Below are 5,579 nucleotides of genomic sequence, written 5' to 3' on the forward strand. Positions count from 1 at the left end.
TCCTCAGGAAGCACAAAGCCGAGGATATTGGAAGCAGTCCTCAGAGCTTCCTTCCATGCCCCAAGTTTGAGCCCATCTCCCTTAAAAAACTCCTTAGGGCTCAGGAAGGGAGCTTCAAAACTCCCCTTCTGATTCTCCACATCAGATTTCTTGACTTTGTAGAAGATTGGTATAACCCCATGACCAAATTTATCCCTGCACTGCATTATCTTCCAGAGTTCCTCCAAGCACCAGGTGGAGTTGGCATAGTTCTCCGAGAAGACAACGATTGACATCTTAGATTGTTGGACCCTGTTAAAGAGAACTGAGATGCCCTTTCCTCGCAGTAGTTTCCCGTCAAAGAAAGCATCAATACCTTTTCGGTGTAGGGACTCAAGGAGGTAAGAGGTGAAGGTATTACGAGTGTCTGCGCCTCTGAAACTCACAAACACGTCAAACTGGCGCTTGGAGGGATAAGACGACGAGGAAGAAGAAGGAAACGCCATTGAAGGATGCCGATGATGCAGCTTTTTGGAAAGTATCCCTGTTGGAAGTGAAATGGAAAAGACGACGACTTTGAGGTGTTGAACAACGAACGACGAATCTCTCCATGAAGATTGTTTTGCATCATTGGCAATCAGCACAACTTTGTTGACTTTTCAAAAGCCTGACCTGAAAAATGTTATTTTTATCCCACTCTCATGTTTAAAGCATTTTTTAAACTCTATTGGATTCACTCGCAGTGGACACAACCATAAAAAAAAAAAGCATGCCTTTTTCATCAACCCGTCCGCATCAAATGAAGAGTGGTCCGCTAGTAAGCACAAAGATGATCATATTCATAAATCCAGTTTCTTACCTTGCAGGTTGAGCTAGTTTATTCCCACAGGTTGCATCTTAAAACATCCCGAAACCAGTTGCTTTGCAATGAGATCTCCACAGCTTTTCTTCCAAAGTGTTGCAACAAGAATCCATCTAGCAACACTTATGATGTTGATAATGCTCAACAGAAAGCCTCCACTTGTAACAGGCCGAGAAAGTTATAGAGACGTTCCACAACAAATGAAGAGGGATAATTTCAAGTTGTCAACGTATTCTTCAATAAGTATCTGACTAACCACATCTTTGACTCTGGAGAGCTGATCTCCATGTGTTAAAACACTTGAGAAATCTCCCAATGCAAAATCAAATTCACCTGCCAACAAAGATTGTGAGGCATGAAAGAAGCAAGGTAACATGAGACCCCAAATCCAAGTGTTTCTTTTCGTGATCCAACATATAAGCAACAGTTTGTCATGGCATTCCACGAGTAAAGACGATTCTCAGACCAAAATTATTAACTGCTGCACATTACAGATAAAATGTGTGAAGAACTCAATATGCCAATAGACTTATTTATGGGCATAACAAAGACATCCTTCCAATAGGACAATATGGAAACCATAATCTAAACATAACATAAACAGTGAATTTCCTAAGTCACAACAATGATTTCTATTTAAAATTGGTTTCTTGTTCCAACAAAGAATATGGTGCATAATCTAACATCGTAATGTTGATACCAGGTCTTAGCGTCCGAGCAAGTTAAGTAATCAGAATCTCTCTTACAAGTGTTCTGATATCATGAACTCCCAACCTGAAACATGGATCATAAAATTAGCCACCGAAAAGGCCAATCCTTAACACAGCGATATCTCTATCCCAAAAGGAAAAACAACTTGGCAACTAGGACATCATGCCTCTTTACTTGCCTTATAATTAAATACAAAAGCCAAGGAATGATTTTTCATTTAATATTTGGATACAATGCAATATTGATTAAAAAGCAACTAATTAGTAGTTGAATACCTGGTTAACTTATGCAGTGACTAACACCATCTGTCCTTTATCTTGTGCCCCATCTCAGATCCATTTCTCCTTTTATCCTCTGCCCAGATCCCTGCTCCTCTCAGTATCATATCTTCCAACAGTGAACCACCTTTTGTTTCTCTTGGAGAGATCTTGTGCTTCCGGTTTTTACAAAATCACGCTTCTAATGCCCAATCATATGACTCCATTACGCTTCCAAACTCACCTCTTCCGCTTCCGAAGTGGAAAAGGTGACAGAAGCGGACACGGTGATCTCACCAAAGTTTCCATGCCTTTTAGCCCGAGACTTGTGCAGCCAGACAGGTTCAGCTCGACAATACATCTCAAGTTCTCTATACCAAATGGCAGTTGCTGAAGCCTTCTGCAGTTCTCCAGATCTAGAGTACCAAGTTCAGTGAGATTCTCGATTGACTTTGGAAGTTCTCTTATGGCAGTTCCAGCTAGATATAACTCTGTCAAGTTTGGTGCAAAATCCTTAATCTCCTCAATCTCTGAGCAGCCAGATATATTAAGAAGCTTGAGAGATGTTAAATCCCCCATGCCAGGCAGACTTCGCAAATGAGAACAGTTTTTCATATTCAAGGAAATAAGCTTCCCACAACGAGGAATAGATGTGCTAACGTCGAATAGACTCTCACAACCTTCAAGATCAATATGTTCAAGGCTCAGGGCTTCAGATAACATCAGGATATCAGTTAAGTTTCTGGAGTGACTCAGATTGATCTTCTTTAGCTTTCCGAGATTCTGTTTACAACATCAATAGCTAAGATAAGTCATCACATGCAAGCTTATAATTCATGTAAGCAGCTTAAAACACTTTAATGTCAACGCTTACTTTCTTCCCTTCCCATAACTTCTCCATGTTACTATATGGCATGTGTACCTCTACAAGATTCTCAGGATTAAATTTTTGAGGCAAGTTTTTAAGAGGATAATTCTCCCAGTGAAGTAGTCTTAGCTCATCAGGCAAAGTATCAAGGCCTTGAGGTAGACTTAGCTTGCATTGATTCTCAGAGGTTGAACAGTAGAACTTCAGCAATCTAAGTCTATGCATCTTACCAAACACAGTAGGAGTAAGCTCGCAGGTCAAGTCAGACGCATCGAGGGAGATGCCCTCAATTGCTTCTGTTCCCTGACAAAAACGATCACATAAGTAGGGAAGCCTCAGATTTTACAACACAAGAACGGATAAATATGAAGTAACTGAAGCGTTAAAAAAGAATGAAACACATTTCGACGTACTGAATTGTTTGTCAATACATCAGCGATGTCGTTAGAGTCCCACAATCTACTACGTTCCCATGGATTTTTGCCTTCTCCGTCAACAATAAATCTACCAATGTCTTGAAAAGGAACAGGGATCTCTATCCTGTTTCCACAAGGCTAATGAGCGACTCGTCAATGAGCTCACATATTGCCATATATGTAAGAAATCCGCAAGCATCAAGTAATTGCACCACATCATCTTTGTTCTCCCCTCCGAAAAAACACGCAAGGTCTAAAAATATATTTTTTTCGTTTTCATCTAGTCCATCAAAGCTTCTCCGAAATGCTTCTTGAATCTGAGTAGGAGGATTTTTCCTCAAGCTGTAAAGATGTTCCACCATATTGTTTATATACTGCTTTGATACAGACGAAACCAAAACTTTGAGAGCCAATGGAATACCACTACTGCAGCTTATAAGCTTAGAGATGACCGCATTTTCTCCATCCAGATATAGTTTGCAGAGACGAAAACATTCAAACTCGTCTAATTTTTGGATCTCGTATGGGTTTTTAACCTTACACTGTATAAGAACTTGTTTTCTCCTAGAGGTTAAGATGATTCTGTGTCCATGAGAAAACCAGCCAAACCCACCAACTACATAATCTGCATCTCTGGCATTACTCACGTCATCAAGAACAACAAGAATCGCTTTATTGTGGAACCAGTCCCTCATGAAACTCGATTTTGTCTCACAAGCGCCTATACTTAGTTTTTCTTCTCCAAATACTTTAGAGAAGAAATCATCACGTATTTGCCTCAGTCCTTTGCTCTGACATATTAGATGAAAGTCTTGCAGAAAGTAACAAAAATCATAATGTGGAGCTAGTATTTCAAAAATCTCTCTAGCAATGGATGTCTTACCTATTCCTGCCATGCCCCAGATGCCCTCAATTTCTGCATATGAAGCCTGGGGGCGATCTAACAATGCTAAGACTCTGACAAGATTATTGCCATTTTTAAGATATAGCCTTACGCATACGCTCCTTACGACTTCCTTGGCAAGTATACAGCGTGTCCTGAAAACAAAACAAAAACACACACACACACAGAAAATGGAAGTGCCGGATTAATACATAGTATTTGATAAGAAAAACTGCTCAGGATATATGAAATATCAGTAAGCACATACAGGTGCGACACTGAACAACTTGTTAAAGGTACACTAAAAGAAGTCAATTTACCCGTATGTCCATAAATGTCCATCGATGGACGCCAATTCAGTAGTAGCAGCCTTCCATTTCTGAACTCTGTCTGTCTCGACAAAATACAGCAACCGTACTTGTTCAAAATTGGCTTCCAAGTCTGAAAGTGTTACCTTATAATATACAGGTACTATAAGGTCTTTTGCTTTCCAATGTTCCACGATTGTGACCAGATTATCCAAGGACTGACTACTACGAGCAAAACTATTTGAAAGTACCAAAATACCAAAACTACATCTGTAAAGCATCTCCACGTCCAGGGGATCTCTTCCCGAGAGATTATATGTCCACGGAGTGACCTCTTGCTCCTGCAACTCTGTTAAAATGGCTTTGATGAAAGATGCTTCCTCTACATCAAGGATGTTAGTGCACGAAAAGGCTAATATGCATTCTGTTTTCCCAGAAATTCTCCTCACCATCTGCAGGTATCTTGTCACAGCCAAGCTGCGGAAAGGATTGTCCTTGGGTTTCATGCCTCGCCTCTCACAAGCAGCACTGAGACGGCCAGCAACCAGAGAGAGTCAATCCACGGGTGCGGAGGAAGCGGCCGATGGCGCTGCAATTAAAGTTCGGGTTACTCGTGAGGGAATTGTCGGAATATTGAGACGGCGTCGGGAAATTGAAATTGAAACCGAAATCACCAATTAGATGTTGTGACTGAACGAGGCTCATGTCAGATCTGTGACTCCAATCTATGTAAAGTTTCGGTCTTCCTGACTCATCTCCGATGCCTCTTTTTCGAAAGAAACGATATCTCCTGCGCCGAGCTTCTTCTCTCCGACGAAATCGCTCCATCCGCAGGTCATCACGTAGCTCCGGTTATACGGCCGATACGAGTACCGGAACCCCCACATCTTGCCGTTTCTGTCTTGGAAATTCAACAGCATGCCGTGTACTCTGTATGCTGACGCATATGTGGACAGTGGGAAATACCTCGTCGCGTGTTGTTTAGGGATCACGAGTTGGTTGAGTGTTCCGACGTCTCTTGATGTTAACACTTTGCGGAACATGTGTTCTTTCTCCGGTGGTGGAATCATCTTCATCGGAAGGTTATTGTTGTTTACTACGGTGCTGGAGCGGCTGAAAGCTCCGATGTTTGAGGTTGACTCTTGGTCTCTGTCTTCTTCTTCTTCTTGGTCTGAACTTCTTGACGTTGTTGAAGCTTGATCCATGATGAGTTAGAAACCTTTGATTTATGAGATGGTTCTTGAGTCAAAGATTAAATCTCTCCTTGTTGGTTTTTTTTTTTTTTTTTTTTTTTT

At 41.1% G+C, this 5,579-nt stretch overlaps 2 pseudogenes; both read right to left on the minus strand.

Moving 5' to 3' along the window:
• Nucleotides 1,412–4,805, minus strand: LOC104718369 (annotated as a pseudogene).
• On the minus strand, nucleotides 4,780–5,573 carry LOC109124967 (annotated as a pseudogene).

The sequence above is a fragment of the Camelina sativa genome, chromosome 10 (assembly GCF_000633955.1).
Source record: "Camelina sativa cultivar DH55 chromosome 10, Cs, whole genome shotgun sequence".
NCBI classification, from domain to species: domain Eukaryota; kingdom Viridiplantae; phylum Streptophyta; class Magnoliopsida; order Brassicales; family Brassicaceae; genus Camelina; species Camelina sativa.